The 27281-nt window shown below is 44.9% G+C and overlaps 1 protein-coding gene across 1 annotated transcript in view; it reads right to left on the bottom strand.

Moving 5' to 3' along the window:
- Window positions 1-27281, bottom strand: part of LOC124622852 (lutropin-choriogonadotropic hormone receptor-like) — a 315610-nt gene that overhangs the window by 98250 nt on the left and 190079 nt on the right. The window lies entirely within an intron of this gene.

The raw sequence follows: 27281 nt of genomic DNA, 5'->3' as shown, positions 1-27281 counted from the left end.
TTTGACGCTTATTTCGTGAGATATTTGCCCCGGTCACGATCAATGGACCACCCTGTATATCGGGTTACGAGCTACATCCAACGCACCTCAAAAGAAGTAAATAACGAAGCAATGGTGCATATGATGGCGGACAGCTTGGATCGCCACAGCAAAGCATCTTTGAATGTGTGATGGAAATATACATAACAAAGGGAGAAAGGTGTATGTTTAGGGACAAAAGCACATATACCATAGTCAGGGATAGAACACTGTATGATGTGTTGGAAAAGATAAGCCGGACGGTCATCACAACGTGTTAGAATTGTACTTGTCATTAATACAGAGATGGAACGCAGAGGACAGAAGTACAGCTGAAGATCGAAGAAATGAGGAAGGACCACGTGGGACGACAGAACACTAACACGAGAACAACAATAACCATCGAAGAATTCCGTGGGTGTAAATAGGTCAGACGAACAGAGTGGATGAGACTGTACCTATGTCCTGGAAAAGTAGTTATCTATGAGTAAACTGATCAACGTAAAAGGGCCAGAAGTGCAATAGCTAAAAAATGATTAAAAGAAATCTTCTGAGGTGTGGATAAACAGAGTGTCGTTCTCTAGACTGACATCCGATGCTTGCCCCAGTAGACTAATCAATGCAACAATTTCATGTTCAGCAAATTATTAAAACCTATTCTCCGCCCCGGTAGCTGAGTGGTCAGCGCGACAGACTGTCAATCCAAAGGGCCCGGGTTCGATTCCCGGCTGGGTCGGAGATTTTCTCCGCTCAGGGTCTGGGTGTTGTGTTGTTCTAATCATCATCATTTCATCCCCATCGACGCGCAAGTCGCCGAAGTGTACAGTTCGGCGCTAGCGGCCGTGCGAAGCGGAGGTCCGATACTTCCGCCTGTGCGGCGCGTGCGAGTGTTTGTTTACTTGTGGACTTAGTCTGCGCGCGAGCTAGTAACAACGATCATGGCGAACAAGTACAGGAAAACTACATTACGGTTCAATTTCTGCAAAGATTACGAACGACCAAAGGCTTTAGCAGTGGAACGATTCATTCGAGAGGACGTCAAGATACCGCCAAACGATATTGTTGGAATTCACCTGTCCATCGTTAGTCCCACGGTGTATGTTAAGATGGTAAATGACGCGGCGTGTGAGAGAATTCTACAGGCGACAAAAGCAGGTCTCCGATTTTGCCATAGTGACGGGAATGTCGGCACGGTAACTGTAGAACATGCTGGTCTGGGTGTACGGACAATACGTGTGTTTGAGCTGCCATTTGAGATCCCGGCTGACGAAGTTATCGAGGCTTTTAAGCCATACGGCACGGTACATGGTCACACAGCAGAACGCTGGACGCAATTCGCCACGTACCCTGTTCTTAACGGAGTGCGACAGATCACTATTGATCTTCAGAAACATGTACCGTCCTATCTGACAATTGGTGGTTGTCGGGCGGTGGTGATTTACGATGGTCAACCACGTACATGTTCTGGCTGTGGCCAGGAGGGACACCTCACGTCGAACTGTATGCAACGGCGGATTACGCAACTGCCTTCAGGTGTGAGGGAGCCGTCGCCAGCGATGACAGTACTACCGATCACCTATGCCAAGGCCCTCACTGCGTCTGCTGATGACCGAAAGGACACAGCCCCGGTGGAAGATCAAGATGGCACTCTCCGAAACCTTGTAGCAGACGTCGGGATGACAGAGGATGCTGCTCCATCGAGCTTACACTCTACGGCGACAACATCAGATGAGACCGAACTCCCACCAAGCACACTGATAGTAAACGAAGCAGTTCCAGCCACTACGGATGCTGTTCCGTCTGGAACGCACTCTGAGACGACAGCATCAGTTTCGACCGAACTCCAGCCGAGTACAACGATGGGACTCGAAACACTTCCTGTTCCTACGGATGCTTTTCTGTCGGGCAGCCGTGATTCCTTACAATCTGAGGACACGGAAGGAAGATCACGCAAACAACGTTCCCCGAAAAGGAGGAAACGGCGTCGTCGCACGACATCTCCTAGGGATGACTCCCCTTGCCCCGACGACGATGTGCCTGTGGACCAAGACGACACAACAGCCTCTACGAAACAGGATGAGGCAATGGAAACTGTTCAATCAGACCCGCAGCGGTCTGTCACATTGCCGGTACCGGGACGTGGTGATGCTGAAGAGGAAGCACAACCAGTTGGCGCTCCAGACGCAGATGATGTGGCAATGGACACGAATATATCACTGCCTGCAAAGATGTGGTATGACGATATTGAGGAGGCGCCGGACGTCATACAGAGGCAGCCGGCACTCCCAGAGACAGCCTAATAATTGCTGAAGGTGAAGGGAGAGGGGCGAGAGAACGTCTTCTAACTCAGCCCCCAGCGCCGATGCAGGGAGATGTTTTTGCGCGTCGACAGAGTGGGATTCAACGCCATGCGAACCGTATTGCGACATTAAATATAAATGACGTGCGTTCACCGGCCAAAATACACCTACTGAAGGAAACGATTTGGGCATCTGATGTGGATATTGCTTTGCTGCAGGAAGTCCACATAGCTGCACTCCCATACATCGCAGGCTACCAATCCTATTCGTCACATGGAGATCACAATGGGAGTGGGGTGGCAGTTTACGTGCGAGATGGCTTCCCAGTGGAAAACGTGTGTTACCTTCCGTCGGCCAGGGGAATGGCTTTCACGACGTTTGGGACACGCATCATCAATCTTTATGCACCGTCGGGAAACAATCGGCGGCGGGAAAGGGCACGATTTTATGCAGAAGACATTGCCCCACTTTTCCATGGACGTTATGAATGTGTAATAATTGGTGGAGATTTCAACTGTGTTCTCAGTCAGAAAGACCAATGGCCGCAAGCAAACATCAGCCAGGAGTTGCGAATCGTTATCAACGACCTTGTACTTAGTGACACGTGGGAATTACGACATGGAGATGCACCAGGATACACCTATGTGACCAGTCATTCGGCGAGCAGGTTAGATCGCATTTATATCTCGCGGGCTCATGCAAATGATGTCCAGGACGCGGAACGCTGGCCATTGGCATTTTCAGATCACAGCGCTTACATCTGTACGGTGCTTCTTCCCCGTAGAGAGGTGTGGAACAGTAAGGCCCCGTGGAAATTAAACATTCAACATCTACATGATCCTGAATGCCGTCACCGGATCCTTGAGGCATGGACGATGTGCGAGCGAAGGGTTGGAAGGTATGCGACGAAGCTTGATTGGTGGCTGACTTGTGCTAAACCGGCGCTTCGCCGTACGTTCATCTCATATAGCAGGGAGATGGCAGAATGGCGCCGCCGTACGACCGACTTTTATTTTGCTGCACTGCGCGACCTGGACGATGGTCCACCGGGACAGGACGTCTGGATCGAACGCAAAAGGATAAAAGCTAAACTAGTGGCTTTAGCTCGGAAACATCTTCAGGGAACCATGGTGCGCGCCAGATGTCACGATACGATAATGCACGAGATTCCTTCCATGCACCACGTCGTGAATGAACGAAAACACCGACGACGCGTTTTGGTACAGGAATTAATTACCCGCGAAGACCGAAGAGTGACGCGTCAAGCGGACATTGTCTCTGCATTCGTCGACCATTACCAACACATCTATCGGGAAGAAGCAGCCCCTGTCGATGACCTCGACCGTATAGCCACGTACGTCTCCCGTACACTGACGGTCGAAGCCGCGGGAACCTTGCTGGAAGCCATTAGCTGTGAGGAAGTACATGATGCGATCGCAAAGGGTGCGTTGAATCGGTCCCCAGGCATTGATGGACTTCCTGCTGAATTTTATCGAGAATTTCGCAACGAAATGGCACCGCGATGGACGGAAATGTACAACGAGATGTTAAATTCCGATGCGCCTATTCCACCGGCTTTTATGGAAGGCCTCTTGGTGCCAGTACATAAACCGAAGCCAGGAATTACGGTTACACATTATCGCCCCATCACCCTGCTTAATGCCGACTATAAGATCTTTGCACGGTTGCTAGCGTCCCGATGTCGTATGTTAATTCGTAGCGTTCTCTCTCCAGAACAGACGACACCGGGTGGATCGGTGAATGTGCAAACAGCTACTGCCGAATGCCGTGATGTGATAGCGCTAGCGGAGGAGTGCCGGCTTAAAGCGGCGATGGCGGCGGTTGATTTTGACAGTGCTTTTGATAAGGTGCGCCACAACTATCTGTACGCTGTACTGGAACAAATGGGATTTCCAGACCGTTTTACTGGTCTCATTAGAAGGATTTATGGGGGCGCACAATCCTTGGTACAGGTTAATGGGCGTATAGCAGGGCCCATTCAAATTCGACGATCCATTCGCCAGGGCTGCCCTCTTTCGATGCTGCTGTTCGCGATAGCGTTGGAACCATTAATTGGGAGGCTAACAAATTCTCTTTCTGGGATGGAACTGCGGGGCTACACCTTCAAACGTCGTGCCTATGCGGACGACCTCCTGCTGCTCGTTCGTTCTGAGGAAGAGGTGAATACGGTCCTTGAACTGTTGTTGGACCACAGTGTGACGGCGGGTAGTGCAGTGAACATGAACAAATCGGCAGCAATGCCGGTTGGAAGGGGCCTTACGCCGGAAGAAATCAGTCCGTTTCCTTATGTGCAACGATTCCGCTATCTCGGCATAGACTTTACCTCATCTGTAAAACATACTGCGGCAGTTAACTACCGACGTATTTTACAGACAACACGTACCATGATCCGACAACATCTCCTACGGCGCCTTGATCCTTTGCAGCGAGTCGAATATCTGAACACATATGTGGTTTCTCGAATGGTGCCTATTTCGCAGATCCTTCCCCTACCACTCACGCTCGGACGTCGACTTCAATCAGCACTAGGCTATTTTGTGATGATTGGATCGCCCCTCAAGGTGCGATACGCAACGCTCACGCTCCCTACGGACAAGGGGGGACTCGGACTTACAAATGTTCACTGCCGAGCGACGGCGCTCCTTCTAGCTACGATGTACAAGCAATGGCGTAGCGGGCGTGATTCCCTTACATCCCGCCTACTGGATCTCCTAGTTCCAGCGTCCCTCACACCTCCGGTGGCGGTGGGCAACATTACGTCACATTTTGCGCATGTATCAACATTTATCGTGGAACTTAGTTATATCAGAGACGAGCTTCCGCGCACGAGACCACCATGCGCGAAGGATTTTTATGTTTGGCTGCTACGACGGATAAGTCGTAATGTCATTGAACTCAAACACCCCAAGTTGCATTGGCCGAAGATTTGGAGACACGTGCACCAAAAATTCCTTCCTACCTTCGTTCGGGCACTGTGGTTCTCTGTCACCTGTGGAAAGTTCAACACCAACCAACGACTCCATGCAATTGGACTAGTGGACACTCCACTATGCCCGAAATGTCGCCAAGTGGATGACGACCATCACCGCTTAACTTGTATCGCGGTGGAGGAGGTATGGCTCCTAGGAAGACAGATGGTGGCTTGCTACCTCCGTGTGACCCCGCAACATATTACACCTGCTTCCTTCTTACATCCGGAGAGTGACTACTTTCCGGCGACTAAATCACACTCGATCATCTGGGTCAAAGGTTGGACGATCGCGTACCTCTATGGGGATGCTGCCAAGTCGCGACTCGACTTTTGGTATTTCTTGCAGCAAGCCCACAATGAGGTTCATAGATGGTCACACTATCGGAAAACCTTTGCCAACTTCAGGCAGTCTTCCTCGACCCCCCACGCAGTTGGGAGGTGCCGGGTGCAGTCGGTGTGCACATTTGACAGCTGATAACGAACCTCACGTTTCTCTCGCCGCTCCATAGATAATGCACAAACTATACCATGAAATGCTCTACATGTTCCTTTTAACAGAGTGATCTTTATGAAAAATAAATAAATACATAAAAATAACATCCCTGTATCCCTGTTCCTTTACATTTGTGATTTGTTTTACAATGATTTTTAATTTTTTTTGTCTTTGCAGAGGATGCATTTCATTTAAAAAAAAAGAAAAAAATAGAAAAAAACAAATAAATAAACAAAAAAAAAAAAAAAAGTGGCGTCAAAGCAAAAGACTTGCACCAGGCGAACGGTCTACCCGACGGGAGGCCCTCGTCACACGACACTTCATTTCATTTTCATTAAAACCTAATGAAAGATAATTTTGGGCAACCTCACATCGAGCAAACAGCGCACCGGAGAGTGGCCGTGCGGGGCTGCTCTTGGTTTTCAAATTTTTTATGCTGATATCGTGATGTGATACTCATGCTGATTAATAATGCAAAGGTCATCAGAGCTCCTTTTATTTCGCACAAGAGGAAGTAGTTAAATATCCGTGAGTGGCGGCATCTCCATTAGCATTCTGTTGGAATGAATGACTTGTCCAAGTCCCGGTAACTCCTCGGTTACTTACCACCTACCCTAGACTTACTCTGTATTACTTCTCTCGGTGTGCCACCACTGGAGCCTTATCGGTGCTGCTCGCTGTTCAGCTCATATTCGTAAATTTTCATGGCAGGCTCCAACAGGCGCTACCTTGCACGTCAGCCTCCATGCCAGAGTTGCATTCACCTCCTTTCATTGTTTTTCTTTTTAATTTTCAAAAACACCATGATGTATTTAATAACAAAAATACAAAATTAAAAGATACAAAAATGGCTTTAGTGCAGTATGAAACGAGTGACGATGGTACTAATCCAACTGAAAGACTGAAGTGTGGAAATCTTAACAAGATATATACGTTTTACAAGATAATTTTTAACCTCACATTTTATTGCTGCATATGGCCACGGATTAAGACTGCAGAGTTATTATCGATTTTTCGGAGTTCAAACGTATACCTCTTCGTGGAGCATCAAGACTTTGCCAAATGTTATGTAATAGCGGACTGCATTCCTCTTATTTACTTCTCGGGGTATAATTGTTTTTGTTAAATATCATTTTTCGATCTTACCTCTCATACTTTTGAGGTTTCTAATCTTCTTTGGCGCTGGCAGTGAACTGCAGCTCATTAGCTGATTTCGTAATGAGTGAAACATTTCCTTAGCACAGTATCCCGTTAGCTTGCTTTATTATTTTGTTGTAAACAACCACTAAATGTTCCATTTGCATCGAAAAGCAGATTTGTCGGTTTCCTCGTGTTCAGTCACCGCTTTCGTTTCAAGCAACGGTTGTGATGCAGTACTACTGTAATTTTCACGCCGGAACGCAAGCAGTATTGAGAAATCGACCAATGCTTCGGACTCTGCGCAGATCCATAAGCGACAATGAGATTATCACTTTAATTCTGGAGCTGTGTGTTAGCAACAGTGAAGCTGAAGTGTAGTAACCGCATCGGATAATGCAAGGGAACTCGGCTGGCAAGAACAGTGGGAGAAGGACGAACAGCTGCGGGTGAAACTTTAGCAGAAGTAATTTCTTGCAGATGCTAGACAGAAACACCGCGACACCCCTTAAACTCGTGCATTTAATTACCGGGCCCCGAAACGAGGCAGCGAAGAGCAAACGAACGTACGTGCATTATACTGTACTACATTTCATCAGTAAAATCCCATCGATCCAAAAGTAATGAGTATTTTCGACATGGAAACATGTAAAGGTCACATTTTATTTAAGTGAAACATTTTAGTATGATTTAGAGTTAAGAAATGTTACTACATAAATGCTCTTACGAACTATAATAATAAATGTTTCGCATTAATTTTAAGAATACCAGTGAAGATAGTCTTCAGTTCGGTAGAAAATCTTCATCATAATGTCTTGTAATTATCATTTAAACTCCATCATATTTGACGTGAGACACGTAAAATAACAAGGGCAAGCTGCTGAAAAAATATGTTGTCATCTACCTGACTTTTTTTCTAAAGCAGTGGTAATGTTTGCAAATATTTGTGGAGAGTGTTTTAGTCCAATTATTATAACTGAACTTTGTGCTACACCTCGAAATTCATCATTTCATTAAAAAAATTGTAAAGGATTACGACACCAATAGTTATATGTTTCACATAACTGTCAAAATATCAAAGATTTTAAAGAAGTTTTACACGAGACTTACTTTTTACAACCGACTTCGGGATTCTAAAATTCTGTCTTCATAAGACAGGTTTTAATGAAAAGAATATGCGTGGAATATACGAGTACCATCGTTTTAAATTACTTAGATGAATCCATAGTCTGTGTCTTGATTAGTAATTGCAGCGGCCTCAGTCCCAGATTCGAAGCCCGTCACCGTTTGAAAATAATCAGGAATGGTGGCTGAAGACTTCCGGGATAAGAAGTCATCCTCATTCTGCCAACAACCTTATCAAAGAGAGCGCAGGAGCGCATAGAGGTTCTGGGCACTCTCTTGCCAATGGGGTGGCAAACTGTCCACAAAGGCGCAAGAATTAGCAGTGATCAAAGGGTGAGCATACAGAAGGCAATGGAAACTACTGCATTAAAGACACACAATGCGTATCCACAGAACACGTGGTATGTAACTGAAAAGAGTTATGATAATGGCAGAAGGTCCCGGTTGCCCCCTATTCGGATTTCCGAGATCGGAGTGCCTGGGCGGAGGTGATCATGAGAAAAAGACTGAATAACCAACGAAACTATAACGTTCTACGAGTAGGGGCGTGAATGTCAGAAGTCTGAACATGTCAGGATTGGTTGGCTGGTGTGGCCTGTAACTGAAAAGTGTCATGATAATCTCTCCAATGGCAAAAGATTTCGGCCGTCCCCCATTCGGATCTCCGAGAGCTGACCGCCAAGGCGGGGGTCGCCATGAGAAAAAGGCTGAATAAACAACGAAACGATAACGTCTGTGAGTCGGGTGGAATGTCAGAAGTTTGAACGTGTAAGAGTTAGCTGGCTTGTTTAGAGAGTAAAGGGACGAAACTACAGACGTGGCACGAAATCTGGATAATGTGAAAAGGGAAATATAAAGGCTCAATCTAGATATAGTGGGGGTCAGTGAAGTAAAATGGAAAGAAAACAAAGACTTTTGATCAGATGAGTACAGGGTAACACTAACAGCATTATATGGTATAATGGGAGTAGGATTCGTTACGAATAGTAAGGTAGGACACAGAATTACTTTACATTGAACAGTTTAGCGATGGGGTGGTTCTCATCAGAACTGATACCAAACCAACACCGACAACGATGGATGAGGTATACATGTCGACGTCGCAAGTAGAAGATGAAAAGACTGAGAAAGTATATGAGGACACTGAACAGGTAATTCAATACGTAAAGGGAGATGGAATACGGTTTTAGGAGGAGGAATAGAAGAAAGGGTTACGGGATTATATGGGCTTCAGAAAAGGAGTGAGAGAGGAGAAAGACTAATTGAGTTATGCCATAAATTTCAGCTAGTAATATCGAATACCCTGTTCAAGAATCACAAGAGGAGGATGTATACTTCTAAATGATTTCAGTCAGATTACATCATGGTCAGCCAGAGATTCCGAAACCAGATACTGGATTGGAAGATGTAGCTAGGAGCAGATGTGGACTCATATCAAGATTTAGTAATCATGAAAAATAGGCTCAGCAAGAATCAGTGCGCAACGAAATGGAATACGGAAGTACTGAAGAATGAAGCGATAGGCTTGAAGTTCTCTGAGGCTGTAGATCAGGCTCGTCCAGACTGTGGTGCCCCTGGGGCGCTAGCGCCCGCGATCGCCCGCGGCCGGCGTCCCGGGCCAATTTGTATGTTGCTGCAGTGGCCGAGCCGTGCCGCATAGCTGGCCGTGCGGACAGCCCGAACGCCAGCCGATAGATGTATTTGTTCGCCCGTTTTCCCTTCGGGCAGAGGACGTCTCACAAGTGCTTCAACTAGAGCTGGTTAACGTACAGTGCCATATCCGCCTGAAGGACCGCTTTCTTATTTGTAAAACTTTGGATGACTTTTACAGCTGTCTTCCACGAGAGATATCCTCTTTTGCACAAGCACGCGGCCAAAGTTCTCTAAATGTTTGGTTCCACGTATATTTGTGAGCGCTTTTTCTCTCTTTTAAAGCTTGCTAAAACTAAGAACCGTTCATTCCTTGGCGCTAAAAATTTGACCAATTCTTTGAGGTTAGCAGTCTCACGGAATATTGTACCAAGCCTAGACAAAATCGTTTCCTCAAAAAAGAAAAACGTGTAAAATGTTAATTGTCTTCTTTAACAATGTTGACTGTAAGAATTAAAGAGCTTTATAACCTTAATTCTATTTTACTAAATTTTCAAACTTGGTCAGTTAAAATTATTACATTCAAAACAGCAAACTAAGGATCCGTTTTCTTAACTCTAAAAAGAGATACAAAAATTGTAGCACGAAGTATAACAAAAAATACTTACTTGTAACTACTAACAGTAAGAATGAGACTCTATATCCCTTACATAAAATTAATTCTAAAATAGAATATTTTGTTTACGATGGATCTGACCGCGGGACAGTCCAGCGCAGAGCAGTGCTGCGCGGTCTCACTCGCTCTCAGCTCTCTCTCTCTCTCTCTCTCTCTCTCTCTCTCTCGCTCCTATGGCGACACTAGCGACACACGGTCGCGGACGGGGCGCTGAACTACACTGTCTTGCGCCCGCGGGGCGAGGGCGCGCCCGCCGGGAGCAATTCTTGGATGAGCCTGCTATAGATGATGCGAGAATGAAATCTCAGTAGGAAGCACAGTTGAAAAGGAATTTACATCTGTAAAGAGGGCACTCACCGATTTTGGAGAGAAAAAAGTAGGTGCAAAGAAGGTATCTGTGAGTAAACTATGGGTAACACAAGAAATACTCGAGTTGATCGATGAAAAAAGGAAGTATTAAATGGTCACGAAAATTCAGCAACACAGAAATACATGTCGTTCAGGAATGAAATAAATTGGAAGTGAAGGGAAGCTAATGCGAAATGGCTGCATGAAAAATTTGAAGAAATCGAGAAAGAAATGACAGTAGTAAGGGCTGACTCAGTATATAGAAAAGTCAAAACAGCCTGCGGTGAAATTAAAAGAAAGGGTGGAAACATCAAAGATGTAATGAGAATTTCACTGTTAAATGCAGATAGGTGAAGTGAATCTATGAGGGAAAGATTTATCAGGTGACATGATAGAAGAAGAAACAGGAGGCGATACAGAAGATAGGGGATCCAGTATTAGTGTCAGAATTTAAAAGAACTTTTCAACACTTAAGGTCGAATAAGGCAGACGGGATAGATAACATTTCATAAGAATCTCTAAAGTCAATATTGGAAGTGGCAACAAATCGACTGTTCACCGTGGTGTGTAGAGCGTATGAGTCTTCAAATGGTTCAAATGGCTCTGAGCACTATGGGACTTAACATCTTAGGTCATCAGTCCCCTAGAACTTAGAACTACTTAAACCTAACTAACCTAAGGACATCACACACATCTATGCCCGAGGCAGGATTTGAACCTGCGACCGTAGCAGTCCCGCGGTTCCGAACTGCAGCGCTAGAACCGCACGACCACCGCGGCCGGCACGTATGAGTCTGACAATATACAATTTGACTTTTGGAAAAACATCATGCACGCTACTACGAAGACTGCACGAGGTGACAAGAGCGAGAATTATCGCACAATCAGCTTAACATCTCATGCATGGACGTTGCTGACAAGAATAGTATACAGAAGAATTGAAATGAATACTCAGTACGTCTCAGATGACGATGAATTTGATTTTAAAAAAAGTAACGGCACCAGAGAGGCAGCTCTGACGTTGTGCTTGATAATTTAAGCAAGACTTACGACAAATCAAAATATGTTGGAGCCGTGGTAAAAATTGCTGTGTTGAAGAGCGCGCCGCAGCGCGTAGTGTGAAACAGTCGCCCTCCGTTTCTGGCAGTGGTGCCGCTGTGGCAATCGCAGCTTTGATGTCTCCCTCTGGTGGGAAAGTGGAAAGGTTGCCTGTTCACGTGCATTTCAGGGGCGCTATGAGCTCGCGAGTCGGTCAGTCTGGGTCAGTCTCTCGTCCCCAGCTTACTAGTCTGTCTCTCGTCCGCATTTGTTAGGCAGTTAGTGTCTGTCTGTCGTTCGGAGTGCTAGTATGTCTGTCGTTCGGATCAACCTTTAAAGCCGGCAAAATGAGAGTGTTTCCACTCCGCCAGTAAGAGAACTCAGCGAGTGGTAGCCCGGTCGGGGCTTAGTTCCTGAATCTGAGTCTGCGCGTTAGGCCGCCAGTCTGCTCGAGTTTGCCCAGGCAATTGTCATTGGCGGTTGGATAGATCGGTTGGTCGGTCGCGCACTGAGACACAAGATGACTTGTCCGTCTTGAGCGTCGGAGCATGTGAGGTCGCCACGTGAGTCCAGTTCAAATGGCTCTGAGCGCTATGGGACTTAACATCTACGGTCATCAGTCCCCTAGAACTTAGAACTACTTAAACCTAACTAACCTAAGGACAACACACAACACCCAATCATCACGAGACAGAGAAAATCCCTGACCCCGCCGGGAATCGAACCCGGGAACCCGGGCGTGGGAAGCGAGAACGCTACCGCACGACCACGAGCTGCGGACCGTGAGTCCAGTGGGACGCGGCGTATAGCGAGGGGTAGTGACTTCGCGGTCGACACGAGAGCAACAGGAGTCAAACCACGACATCGGTCTGGCCGGTGCGAGCTGCGACGCCGTGAGACGGGAGATCGGCGCGCCTTCCTGCGTCCGTTGAAGCGGCTGGCAGCGGACGGTTCGGGAGAGCGATTTGGGGGTGATGCGCCAAGTCTTCTCGAGAAATCGCAGTTTATTAGAAGTTAAGTGATTGGTGATATCTTGTTTGATTTACTCTTGTTAAATTCTACTTGTTTTCTTGGTGAGGTCACCAGCCGTTTTGCTTTGGGGTCTTCCCACCATTCTTCTCCGTTTGCCCACCCGCGGGAAGGTGGTTGTTTGTAAATTGGGTGGTCCGTTTTTGCCTTGTGGAGTAAGGGCGGGTTAGAGAAACCTGCAGTTCAGGTTGTTCGGTAATCTCCCTATCAATCTACCGTACGTTAGTAGCTGCCTCTGTCATGTTTGCCGGATTTGGTGTGTTAACGAATTTATTGCTTGGAGTGTAACGGCCTAATACCTGAAATATGTTTTGATCTTTGGAAACTTTGATATTATTGCCTATGATCTTGAGAGGCGGTATCTGTGTACTGTAGAGCATCTTAACTATTGTTTGGCCAACCTTGTAGAATTTTAATGATTTAAATGATCATTTTAGTATATAAAGTTGCCACCCTTTCACCGTAAGACTTTTCTTAGAAGTTAAAATCAAGTTGCATCTTCGGTGGCAAGGTTAATATTTTAATTGTTAGTGTTTTTTACCATTTCCATCCCTCCTACGGGGGGTAGATAGTTTGTGTGCTTGTACAAATTGTTAAAACTCTTAGTTTAAAGTTATCTGGTGTGTTGCAGATTTGCACCAGTGTAGTCTTTCAGAGGCTGTTGTGAGCAGTTGTAACTACGGCCGTGTCAAAAGGGAGTGGCAAGGTTCTCTGCCCGAAAGCTCATACAGTCAAAACTTGTTCCTTTCTGCCGCTGAATAAATTGTAACTTTGATATTTAGAGGGTGCTTTCTGATTATAATTTTAAATCTGTTTCTTTAAAAAAATGCTTTTAGGCACTATTAAAGTGAATAAAATTCCCATTTGTTAAAAGGAATTTGGTTATGATTTCCTCAGTTACTCCCTGGCAACTACTTCCATGCTTACATAGTGTGATTAAATGTGTTAATGTTCTTGATGAATCGCTAGTAAATAAAATAAATTCTTAAGAATATTCTTTGAACATAAATCACGGTTCAATGTTCATAGCATTTGTCGACCTGTAAAGAGCTTTCGATAATGTAAAATGGTGCAAGATGTTCGAAATTCTCAGAAAAGTGGGTGTAAGTTATAGGGAAATACAATAAATACAAGAACCAAGAGGGAACATTAAGGGTGGGAGACGAGGAACGAAGCGTTCGGATTCAAAAAATTGTAAGATGGGGATGTAGTCTTTCGCTACTACTGTTCAAAATATATAGATCGATGAAGCGATGGCGGTAATAAAAGAAACGTTCAAAAGTAGACTAAAAATTCAAGGTGAAATGATATCAATGATAAAATTCGCTAATAACACTGCTACCATTAGTGAAACCAAAGAAGAATTACAGGATGTGCTGAATCGAATGAACAGTCAAATGTAACACAGAATATGGATTGAGAATAAAAAAAAAGAAAGCAGTGAGGTGTAATGGAAACGAGAACAGCGAGAAACTTAACATCGGGACTGGTGATTATGAAGAAGATGAAGTTAAGGTATGCTGCTACCTCGGAAGCAAAATGACCCATGACGGACGGAGCAAGTAAGACATGAAAAGCGTACTAGCACTGGGATAAAACGTATTCCTGGACAAGAAGTCTATTAGTATCAAACCTATACCTTAATTTCTAGAAGAAATTTGTGAGGATGTAGGTTTGGAGTACAGCATTGTATGGTAGTAAAACACGGACTGTGGTAAAACCAGAAAAGAAACGGATTGAAGCATTTGAGATATGGTGCTACAGACGAATATTGAAAATTATGTAGTCTGATAAGATACGGAATGAGGAGGTTCTCCGCAGAATCGGGAGGAAAGGAATATATGCAAAACACTGACAAGAAAATGATGATGTTTGGTTTGTTGTGCGCTCAACTGCGCGGTTATCAGCGCCCGTACAATTTCCCATCCTTTGCTCAGTCCAACCCCGCCGCTTTCATGAATTATTATGAAATGATGAGGACAACAAAAACACCCACTCATCTCGAGGCAGGTGAAAATCCCTGACCCCGCCGGGAATCGGACCCGGGACTCGGTGCTCGGGAAGCGAGAACGCTACCGACAGACCACGAGCTGCGGACATGACGAGGAGAAGGAACAGACATTGAGGAATAACTTCCATGGTTGAATTCCGGTATTTCGTCTAAATCCAGTCACTTCGATGTCTATAGAAACTGAAATTCTTGTCTCTTGTTAAGGAGAACATAGAACTCGTCTCGTTAGTGATACCACTTTTTTCTTTTTCGACTTCTGCAGCTTACAAGAACTGTTATTGACATCTCAGTTTTAGCATGTTCATATTCTTTTGGTATTTAAGGTACAAATGTTATAAATTTGATAGGTTATTAATGTTTTTTGTGGTTGTGAATTATACTTGTTGTTCCCGTTCTTGCAATAGATCTGAGTTTTGGACTGAGAATAGGTTCGTTTGTTGTTTCCTAAGTTCCCGAGTGATTCTACTTGATCCTACAGCCCACGGTTTCCGTGGTTTCTTGCTTGCCTTACATTGTCCACAAATTGCTGTTCGGCAAGGGAAATCGCTTGCGAGTCAGACATTAGTATATTTTCATTCAGTCTCTTTTCCCAATCTTGTTTCCCCTAAGTCACCACTAGAAGTTGCTGAGGGCTCTTTGTTTCCATAGTTTTGCGCCTCTTCTTTATTACTCGCAGAAATTTTTCTGTTAGACTTTTCAGTTGAAACTTGTCTCGGATTTTTGTATCAGCAGATTCAGCTCTGTCCATTCATGACTGTTCTGTTTTTTTCAGGTGGTAAATCCGCAGATGTTTCTTCTGAATGTACCATCGACCGTGTTTCAAGACTTGGTTCCGCAGCACCACTCACCATGTCACCGACATCCATCACGTACATTTCTGATTTGTTTATCGTAGACTGTCTGCCCACGACTGCAATGTCTCTTTGACGGCTGGGTTATTTACCGTTTGCTGCTAGTATTAGCTGTGCTACAGTCTTCATCTTTACTACTAGCCTAGGCTTGACTGTGGGGTAATGGGTCAGTATTCCTCATTCTTAAATCATTATGATTCTTTCCATGTACATCTGGAGACTGAAATGCACGTTCGTTTAGAACATTAGGAACATCACCACTGTTTTCATGTCCATTATTTACGGTCTCGGTGTCATTAACAGCAACTGAATTACGTTCAGCTGATGTGGTACCGTTTGCCGTCGGTTTTCCACTTATTCTTACTACTACATCAGAAAATAAAGGTCTTCGTTTAGTTAGGTTGAGCTCAAGATGGAATTCTCGTCTAGGGCCGTCCTGTTTAACGTGATTTGTTTCATTACGTATGAAGCATGCTGGCAGTTGCTCCATGTTTGCAATTTACGCTTGATAAATCTCAATATTCATTAGGGACGGGATCGATTTTTTTAACTTGACATATCTGATTGCATTTGGGACGGGGAACGGACAGAACTGCCTAGACCTCGTTCCCAAACGCACGAACGTTTCGATAAGTCTGAATTTTATTACTTCGTTGGGAATTTCCAAACGGAATTGAAAGACCCGCACTTTTGTCAAATTGCCTTCCACTATAGTAACAGTTAACTTAGCGACAGAGCATGTGGCAAATGTTACTTCAAAGTTACCAATATGCCCATGGATTAATCGCTAGTATACTGAGTTTGAAAAAGTAGACATACTCGTCAGAATTATGTTACACGCTATCTACTTGATCCCTTCTTAGTTTCATGTAGGTAGTTACGTATTTCTGAATTTTGAGAGCTGTTGGCTGTTCATTGATGTAGGCGAACTCTAGTTTCATAGTATTCTTCCGCTGGTAGCTTTCCATTACGATTAAACTGTCACTTAGGAAACGAAGCTGTTTAATAGACGCTACGTGAGGACTCACTAAAAGCACGCAACTTGTAAAACACTGGCTGCAGCGCTCACGAGTAAGCACGTCACCGGCCCCTAACCTTAGAATGATATGATTATGTCATACGCTCCTGGAAGCAAAAGCACCACTATCAAAGACTATGGTTTTGCCGATAGATTTGCTTCTTTTCAGAAATAAGATTTATAAATGGTGACAGATGTGAGCCATGCTGCAGCTCGCGTTGGTGCTGTTTGTATGTTTCCGCCCTCTGTTGGAGGTCAGACGGTATCGTTTAGTTGGCATGGTTGTTTGTCTTCTTCTCGTGTTGCTGGGGCCACTCTGTTTCGCAAGCGTTGCCTGTCCGCTAGTGGCAGCAGCGGCCGTTATCGATATGTAGTAACTGTTGCCCTATCTTTGGGGCGATGTCGTTTTTTCCGGGTCGTGTGAGTGAGCCAGTTCGGTTGGGGACCCAGGAGGAGCCAGGTCCGCGCAGTATGAGAACACGCCCGGACCAATGGCGGCACGCATGGACTGCCAGATGGAAGGGCTGTGGTCTCGAGGGTGCACGACCTCCTCGTAAACTGGATCCAGCAAGCCTTAAGCTGAGTGCATTCCAAGCCAAGTAGGGAAACCTCCACCTTTGTGATATCTCGCGATTCTCCAGTGACTGGGGTTCGTGTTGCTGCTCGTAGTGTCTTGAGGTGAAAGCAGTGACTGGATTGCTTTCTACTCTGGTGGTAGTGGTTCCTTTCTCGTTCCGGGCGCTCTAAACACAGTGTTCTGGGGACATAGTGCAGATCGCGTATTGTTCCATCGTTGGATTTGATTATTCCGGCGGTCGTCAGGTAGCTTCAGCAAGATTATCATTAGTCGTTCTTTAGACAGCCCGTAGTTTGAGTTACCATCTTGTGAAGTGAATGCAACTCTTGGCTGCTTATTTCATCACTCACGAAAGTGTTTGTTGCCGGACCTTGTCAGAGGTCGATTCCTGGAGCACTGTCTGGATCAGTTGCTTGTTTTTTAAATTAACTTTTGTTATTGTATTTGCTGTTTTACAGCGGGTTTCAAAAATTTTTTTTATATTATTGCCGTTTCTGGCGTGTAAGGCCTTCAGCCGTGATTGTGGTCATTTGCTTTAAAATTCTAATTTGGTACTGGTATTTTAGCAGTAAGCTTTTAAAACCTCATTTAATGCCATTCCTGGCGTCTGATGCAGTCTGATGTGTTTGTGGCGACTTCCTTTAATATTTCAATACCTGTAATTTGTAAGTTGCAACGAGTTTTAAACAATTCTTAATTTATTGCCATTCCTGGCGTGTAAGGCATTCTGGCCAGACGACAGTGGCTTGCTTTTAAAACATTATCTGTTGTATCTGTGGTTAATGGTGATTTGCTAAGTTGTAACTCACTGAAAACACTATTATTTACAGTGTTCCTTATTCCTTCTATAATAATGTGTGTTATTTTTTATTTATTGTTGAGGCTGGAATAATTGATTTAAATTGTGTGTAACTGTAAAAGGCAACCAATAGTAATTGATTACGGCCCCGTCCACAATCACAACCGAATCCTACTTTCCCTTGACAACCAGGTTGCAATAAGATCTGGGGAGAGATGTAGCAACCGCCGTAAAGCTATATCTGATTATTTACACAGTGCAACACAATTAAGTTTCACTTTTCGAAACCCCGCAATTATTTACCATTTTGACGTACAAGTCTGAATTTCAGCTCAAAGATGCCTAAAACCTTCTTCTATACGTGTGCAGAAGCTGACGCCCTGTGGCCTCACCCTCTGGCTCGGAGACTCTTCAGACAGAAGGATGTCGACACATGCTGAAAAAAAGGCCAGAGCTGTAAGGTGGGTTAATGATGTCACACTGTCACAAATTTCACTACAATTCTGCCCAGCACTGCGGTTGATGTGTCACAAAGTGGGAAGGTCGGGACTTCCCATCTTACCAGAATTTTTGTGATGTCTCCAAGATGGGAGTTGGAACCACGACGCCCTGCATTGAAATCACGTGGTCGTATGTGTGTCTGAGGAAAGCGTTTCAGACACACCGGCACTCGGGATCGACACAGGCCCCAAGCGATTGTACACTACTGGCCATTAAAATTGCTACACCACGAAGATGAAGTGCTACAGACGCGAAATTTAACCGACAGGAAGAAGATGCTGTGATATGCAAATGATTAGCTTTTCAGAACATTCATACAAGGTTGGCACCGGTGGCGACACCTACAACGTGCTGACATGAGGAAAGTTTCCAACCGATTTCTCATACACAAACAGCAGTTGACCGGCGGTGCCTGGTGAAACGTTGTTGTGATGCCTCGTGTAAGGAGGAGATATGCGTACCATCACGTTTCCGACTTTGATAAAGGTCGGATTGTAGCCTATCGCGATTGCCGTTTATCGTATAGCGACGTTGCTGCTCGCGTTGGTCGAGATCCAATGACTGTTAGCAGAATATCGAATCGGTGGGTTCAGGAGGGTAATATGGAACGCCGTGCTGGATCCCAATGGCCTCGTATCACTAGCAGTCGACATGACAGGCATCTTATCCGCATGGCTGTAACGGATCGTGCAGCCACGTCTCGATCCCTGAGTCGACAGATGGGGACGTTTGCAAGACAACAACCATCTGCACGAACAGTTCGACGACGTTTGCAGCAGCATGGACTATCAGCTCGGAGACCATACCTGCGATTACCCTTGACGCTGCATCACAGACAGGAGCACCTGCGATGGTGTACTCAACGACGAACCTGGGTGGACGAATGGCAAAACGTCGTTTTTCGGATGAATCCAGGTTCTGTTTACAGCATCATGATGGTCGCATCCGTGTTTGGCGACATCACAGTCAACGCACATTGGAAGCGTGTATTCGTCATCGCCATACTGGCGTATCACCCGGCGTGATGGTACGGGGTGCCATTGGTTACACGTCTCGGTCACCTTTTGTTCGCATTGACGGCACTTTGAACAGTGGACCCTACATTTCAGATGTGTAGGACCCGTGGCTCTAGCCTTCATTCGATCCCTGCGAAACCCTACATTTCAGCAGGATAATGCACGACCGCATGTTGCAGGTCCTGTACGGGCCTTTATGGATACAGAAAATGTTCGACTGCTGTCCTAGCCAGCACATTCTCCAGATCTCTCACCAACTGAAAACGTCTGGTCAATGGTGGCCGTGCAACTGGCTCGTCACAATACGCCAGTCACTACTCTTGATGCACTGTGGTATTGTGTTGAAGTCGCGTGGGCAGCTGTACCTGTACACGCCATCCAAGCTCTGTTTGACTCAGTGACCAGGCGTATCAAGGCCGTTATTGCGGCCACAGGTGGTTGTTCTGGGTACTGATTTCTCAGGATCTATGCACCCAAATTGCGTGAAACATGTCAGTTCTAGTACAACATATTTGTCCACTTAATACCCGTTTATCATCTGCATTTATTCTTGGTGTAGCAATTTTAATGGCCAGTAGTGTATAAAGGGTGTCAATGAAACCATCCATCCTTTAAGAACATGGTGGGCCAGCAATCCCACTGAACGTGATGAGGCCACTTCGGAGTGCAGTGCAACTGCAGGTTTTGCTCTGATGTACAGTGTAGAACTACAAGGAACCATTAAAAACCCTTCAACGAAATTTGAAAGCTATCCTAAGTGGAAAATGGTGCTTATGCTGTTTCAGCCCTCCTGTTTTGTGCCCTCCTGTGGCGGAATCATGAAGGGATGGACATTGACACATGCATGAATAAAACGGAAACGGTTGCTCTAAGACGTCCCAGTGTGGCAGCTCCCTCAGTGCCACTTCCTCACGTTTGTTGAGCATCTTAAAAATGTACGTACACAGAGAAAACCCATGGGCGAGTCCTGGGCGACTGCTAGTAGGCATACTGGAACGAAAGTTGTCAGTGGTTGCCTATCTGGCGACGCCTAGGACTCTCGTCATGGATTTTCTCTGTGCAGGTACATTTTTTAAAGTGATCAACAAATGTGGGCAGGTAGCTTTGAGGGAGCTGCCGCACTAGGGCGTCTGAGAGGAACCGTTTGCTGTTTTGTTCATGCATATGTCATGTCGCACCCCTTCACGTCACAGGAGGATGCAAAACAGGAGGGCTGCAACAGCATAAGCCCCATTTTTCGCTTCGGACCGCTTTCAGATTTCGCCGAATGGTTTTGAACGGTCCCTTGTAGTTCTAAAAAGTACACCACAACAAAAACTGCTGTCGCACTGGACTCCAAAGGGATTCAATGACGTTCAGTGGGGTTACTGGTCCACGATGTCTTTAGAGAAGGGTTGATGCCTCCATGGGGTGTCAACAGTGTTAATGATTGTCAAGAATCGTCCTGAAGCTCATTGCACTGCGAACTGCCGTTATAGATTGCACAAGGTGTGGGAATCAATTCTTCAACAGAAGAGTTGGTTTCATTGAAGCCCTTTATGCCGCTACTTGAGGCCTTTTTGTCTAGATTCCGAGCAGGGGTGTGCCTATATTTTCCTCGGTCTCGCATAGGGAAACTGCGTGATTTCAAAGCTGGGTGTCACAGTTCTAGCTTCCACAGCGGAGGCATCGAAATAAGGGGTGGAGGACTAGCGACACCCTTATTTCGAAGCTATACGTCGCAATGGGAAATAATTACGGGGTTTCGAAAGAGTGATCCTTTAATTTGGTTGCGAGGTGTATTCAGTGAAAATTGCATTATAATATAGATGATAACCAGTGTCGGTCGTCGGCCACTGTGGCCGAGCGGTTCTAGGTGCTTCAGTCCGGAACCGTGCTGCTGCTACGGTCGCAGGTTCGAATCCTGCCTCGGGCATGGATGCGTGTGATGTCCTTAGGTTAGTTAGGTTTAAGTAGTTCTAAGTTCTGGGCGACTGATACTGATGACCTTAGATGTTAAGTCCCATAGAGCTTAGAGCCATTTGACCCAGTTTCGGTCGTTTGTCGTGATCAGCGACAATAGCTGTCAGTGTTAATGTGGCAGAGACCGACAGGCAAATGGAGAAGTGTTAACAGATACTGTTGAACAGGCAGCAGAAACGCAAACGTTCTATGCCTCTCACCGAGTTTGGAACAACTGAAGACAGCTGTTACCTTAAATATCGGCCTCCGTTGGTTTCCAGTGACCGAGATGCATCAACCCTGTTGTACGTACGTGGTCTGATAGGCTCGGGAACGCTGAGGAGAGGCATTCAAGCAGGGATTACCCATTTCGAAAAAAGGAGAAGTAACAACACTGCCGCCAGCAGCAAATGCCGTACAGGAGACAAGTATTTACCATAAATGGCTAGGTACCATCCCCTGGGGCGACACACGAAGGAAGACGAGCACACTTCGGATAATTCAGTAATGCTCTTCGAAGTCCGTGACGCGGCATTATTTGCCTGCCTCAACTGAGGGGAAACCGCATGTTTCTTTGAACAGTCAGTTCTTTCAGCTTCAGCCATAGGTGCGGCGAATCGATGGCGGTAATTTCGAACAGTGATGTAGGACTTTGCATTTTCACGTCTTGCTTCTCCGCAATCAGCGGTGGCGCTACTTACTTCTCGTAGAAATTGAATTTTTTTATGAACTCTCGCTGCATCACCTACGTACTTCTTCTGTACCTGCTTACGCTCAAAGACTTCATGTTCGCTCTTTGGGTTTCCCTTTTTCCGAAGGTTTCCTAATTTTTCCGAGTTCAGTAGAAGTGTCCTATCACAGGATACGTAACCATTCTAATTTTCAGCTTTAACCTTACAGCAGATAGTCATTGCCTGCTCGCAACGCTTAAAGGCGATGCATAGACCTTCCAGTCACAACACGTCACCAGGCATCTATTGATATCTATATATTAGTTACAATGTAACGTGTCACCGTGTTTGGCTGTGTAAATGTTAAAATACTTGGAACGAAAATCAAAACATGGTTTGTGGTGAGCTGATGCAGATGTACAGCTTAAACGTTGCACATTTCCAGAAAGGAATTTTAAATCTTGAACTCGTCGGACACCGAAAAAAGAAAAAAAAAATTAAAAAACACATGTTGTGTAAAGTATTATGACAAGTTATAGTCACGTTACGCCCACGCATAAGTATCTGCGAGATAATAACGATTTAGAGCATTCTGCATTTGTTGAATTTGTGTTAAAAAGATAAGGCATGCAGTTGCACCGTTCTAAAAGCGCAGTAGAGTACTTGGCTCTTTGCTACAATTGTAATGCGTGATATTGCGCTCTCAAATAGAGAAAGTGCTGGGAAAGTAGAAAGAAACCTCTCTACGGCACCAATTTGATAGTGGGTGGTTGGCGTGACTAAGGGGTTTCAGACCCTGCCCCGAAGAGTCGAAAAGGAAAGGTGCGGCGCAAGAGCTCTTCCCTAGAAGTGGAAAAGTGCTTTGCAGTGGAGTAAGACAGCGAGCGCCACACGAAGCACTGCACGGGATCACTATGTTAGCGAACTGCTCATGGCGTTAGGAAGTACGCCTTCAGTGTGTGTACTGTCGGTTTTCAATTCAAAAATACATCCTGTGTTATCTTGTAGGGTGGCTATAATTTCGCACCTTACAAGCACCCATCCACATACTTTACCGTGATCTACAAATACATTTAGGTATCATCTGATAGGTTGTACATCGTATATATGAATATATGAAGGAGACTGACATTGTCAAGTACGCCTTGCAAATAATTGTTAACGCTTATTGCATACTAGTAGAGGTTGGAACGACAGTGGAAATGAAACGACAGGCGGATCTCAAGTCCTGGGTGGAAGGCCCAAACAGGTGTGTTGGTCCTGCTTAAACACAGGAAGTAGCAAGACGGACGTGGGGGCACCTGAGCGCTGGGGCACAATAGAGTCGCGACCGGCCGGTTTGTTGCCGGACGGGAAGAATTATACTTCGGAAACTACGAAAATCTTGGACGCAGCTGAGAGGAACGAGGAAGCGTCACTTCGGAAACCACGCAGGCTGGGTTATTTCCAAGGATTTCTACTCAGAAGTGTACCATTGTACGAGTATAGGTTTTTCGTCGCAAATTATCCGCGCTGGATGACAAAAGACTATAAAATATGGTTGGTCAACGTTCGGAAGAATCTGTAGAGAGGGAGAATATTCCGTGGTTTCGGGAATATGAATCGTTTTCGGAATTACGAGGGTGGGGAGCCGAGCCTTGCTGGGAAGCCAGCAGTGGAGAGGCCAGGCCTTCCGTCGTGAGAGCCCGTGTGTGTGCCTCTCAGGAGAGTTTATAGTTAGAACAGTTAGGCACTATATTGTTACGAACCTATGCCATTCTGGACTTCACCTCTGGGTTAGAAGTCGTCGTTGAGTACACGGCGTTCAGTAATTGAGGGTACTTCCTCTGCCTATACTTACATTGAGACGTTATCTGAACTGCGTCCTTGTGGCTGGGAGTTCACGTTTCTCGTTTGTAGAACACAGAGAGGAGAAGACAGTATTAGAGTATATTAGTTAGAGGACGGCCTTCTGCCGTCCTAGTGTTTGAAAGAGTTTTTATTTTGTGACTGAAGTTATTCCATCGACGCAATCGTGTACGAGAACCAGCACGCCGACGCACCAGACGCAGTACATACGGTGACATCACAAATTGCTTCGGCTTATTAGGGCTATAAAGCTAAACAGCTGTGATCACGTTAGTGTATTTCCACTGGGGTTCCACACCACCGTAGATGATCTTTAAAAGTAGTGTCTTCTAGTGTTTCGTACGTAGATGATGTCAGTCATTTCGCGTTACTAATATTAGATCGCGCAGTCATAATAAGGGGCAGAGTAATTTTACTTAGGAAATGTAAACTTTGTGATATAAAGGGTTTCTGTTTAATCTACAATAAATGTATAAGCAGGAACAACGTTTATCATTTAGTAGTATTAATTGCCTTAATCATTCATTTATGTTTAGATTGTAATTTATATGTTAAAGTCCATTAAGAGATCCTGAGGTGTGCTTCAGGGGGTAGTGAGACAGGGACAAATTTTCATTTTAGCGTTTATTATTTTCCGTTGCGCACATTCATTACACCTGCCTGGAGTAGCATTTTGGAAACTGACAAAAAAGAATATGATTTATTGTTGTGTGAAAAATGGGTACGTTACAACTGTTACATCGTCTGAAAACTTTATCGGTAATATGAATCGCCCAGATGACAGGAACCAAGGCACCCATGTAAACAATAGTGCATAGACACTGAAAATGAAAGTCTTTTTCCTTATGTAGTCAATCCGAAGATTTGTTGGCAGCGATTCTCGTTTTCCATTTTTTATTTTCCACAAGTCTCATCAGTTCTGAGTATGTTGTCGATTTCAGAGTTTATTCTATCTGGGAGATGTACTGAAGTATTGTCGTTATCCATACATTCTCCCCAGGCATTTTCCTTCTATTATTTTCATGATGATGGGGCATTGTTTGTACCGTTGTAAAATCTACTGATATCTCCTGATATATAATATTAGTCGTCAATAGTTGATCAGTTAAGAAATATCTGCGTTATGTTTGCTCTGGCTTCTCCTCTGTTGTATGGAGAAGTTAATGAATAAAACAAGAAGCCTGTAAGCTGGGATTAACACACAACTAAAACGTCATCTGATAACCTGACCTCGACCTCGGTCTACCTTACAGATCACTCTGTCAACACATCTACGAATTCCTCTTGATATACATATAATAATTTCAATCCCAAAGGAAACAGGTGTTGACAGATGTGAAAATTGCCGAACTACCAGTTTAACAAGCCATGGCTGCAAAATACTAATACGAATTCTTTACAGACGAATGGAAAAACTGGTAGAGGCCGACCTCGGGGAAGATCAGTTTGGATTCCGTAGAAATATTGGAACACGTGAGGCAATACTGACCCTACGACTTACCTTAGAAAATAGATTAAGGACAGGCAAACCTATGTTTCTAGCATTTGTAGGCTTTGAGAAAACTTTGACAATGTTGACTGGAATACTCTCTTTCAAATTCTGAAGGTGGCAGGGGTAAAATACAGGGAGCGAAAGGTTATTTACAATTTGTACAGAAACCAGATGGCAGTTATAAGAGTCGACAGGCATGAAAGGGAAGCAGTGGTTGGGAAGGGAGTGAGACAGGGTTGTAGCCTCTCCCCGATGTTATTCAATCTGTATATTGAGCAAGCAGTAAAGGAAACAAAAGAAAAATCTGGAGTATGAATTAAAATCATGGAGAAGAAATAAAAACTTTGAGTTTCGCCGATGACATTGTAATCCTGTCAGAGACAGCGAAGGCCCTGGAAGAGCAGCTGAACGGAATGGACAGTGGCTTGAAAGGAGGATATACGATGAACATCAACAAAAGCAAAACGAGGATAATGGAATGTAGTCGAATTAAATCGGGTGATCCTGAGGGTATTAGATTAGGAAATGAGACGCTTAATGCAGTAAATGAGTTTTGCTATTTGGGGAGCAAAATAACTGATGATGGTCGAAGTGGAGAGGATATAAATGTAGACTGTCAATGGCAAGGAAATCGTTTCTGAAGAAGAGAAATTTGTTAACATCGAGTATAGATTTAAGTGTCAGGAAGTCGATCCTGAAAGTATTTTTATGGAGTGCAGCCATGTATGGAAGTGAAACGTGGACGATAAATAGTTTGGACAAGAAGACGATAGAAGCTTTGGAAATGTGCTATAGAAGAATGCTGAAGATTAGATGGGTAGATCACATAACTAATGAGGAGGTATTGAACAGAATTGGGGAGAACAGAAATTTGTGGCATAACTTGACTAGAAGAAGGGATAGGTTGATAGGACACTTTCTGAGGCATCAAGGGATCACCAATTTAGTATTGGAGGGCAGCGTAGAGGGTAAAAATCGTAGATGGAGACCAAGAGATGAATACACTAAGCAGATTTAGAAGGATGTAGGCTGCAGTAGGTACTGGGAGATGAAGAAGCTTGCACAGGATAGAGTAGCATGGAGAGCTGCATCAAACCAGTCTCTGCCGGCCGGTGTGACCGAGCGGTTCTAGGCGCTTCAGTGTGGAACCGCGCGACCGCTACGGTCGGTGGTTCGAATCCTGTCTCGGGCATGGATGTGTGTGATGTCCTTAGGTTAGTTAGGTTTGAGTAGTTCTAAGTTCTAGGGGGCTCATGTCTCCGCTGTTACGTCCCATAGTGCTCAGAGCTATTTCAACCATTCATTCAAACCAGTCTCTGGACTGAAGACCAAAGAAACGACTCATACAGTGGCTTGTTGTTGTTGATGTGGTCTTCAGTCGAGAGACTGGTTTGATGCAGCTCTTCATGCTACTCTATCGTGTGCAACCTTCTTCATCTCCCAGTACCTACTGCAACCTACATCCTTCTGAATCTGCTTAGTGTATTCATCTCTTGGTCTCCCTCTACGATTTTTACCCTCCGCGCTGCCCTCCAATACTAAATTGGTGATCCCTTGATTCCTCAGAATATGTCCTACCAACCGATCCCTTCTTCTAGTCAAGTTGTGCCACAAATTTCTGTTCTCCCCAATTCTATTCAGTACCTCCTCATTAGTTATGTGATGTACCCATCCAATATTCAGCATTCTTCTGTAGCACCACATTTCGAAAGCTTCTATTCTCTTCTTGTCTAAACTATTTATCGTCCATATTTCACTTCCATACATGGCTACACACCATACAAATACTTTCAGAAACGACTTCCTGACA

Source organism: Schistocerca americana, chromosome 7 (assembly GCF_021461395.2).
Source record: "Schistocerca americana isolate TAMUIC-IGC-003095 chromosome 7, iqSchAmer2.1, whole genome shotgun sequence".
Lineage (NCBI taxonomy): Eukaryota > Metazoa > Arthropoda > Insecta > Orthoptera > Acrididae > Schistocerca > Schistocerca americana.
This window is presented reverse-complemented; position numbering and strand designations above follow the sequence as displayed.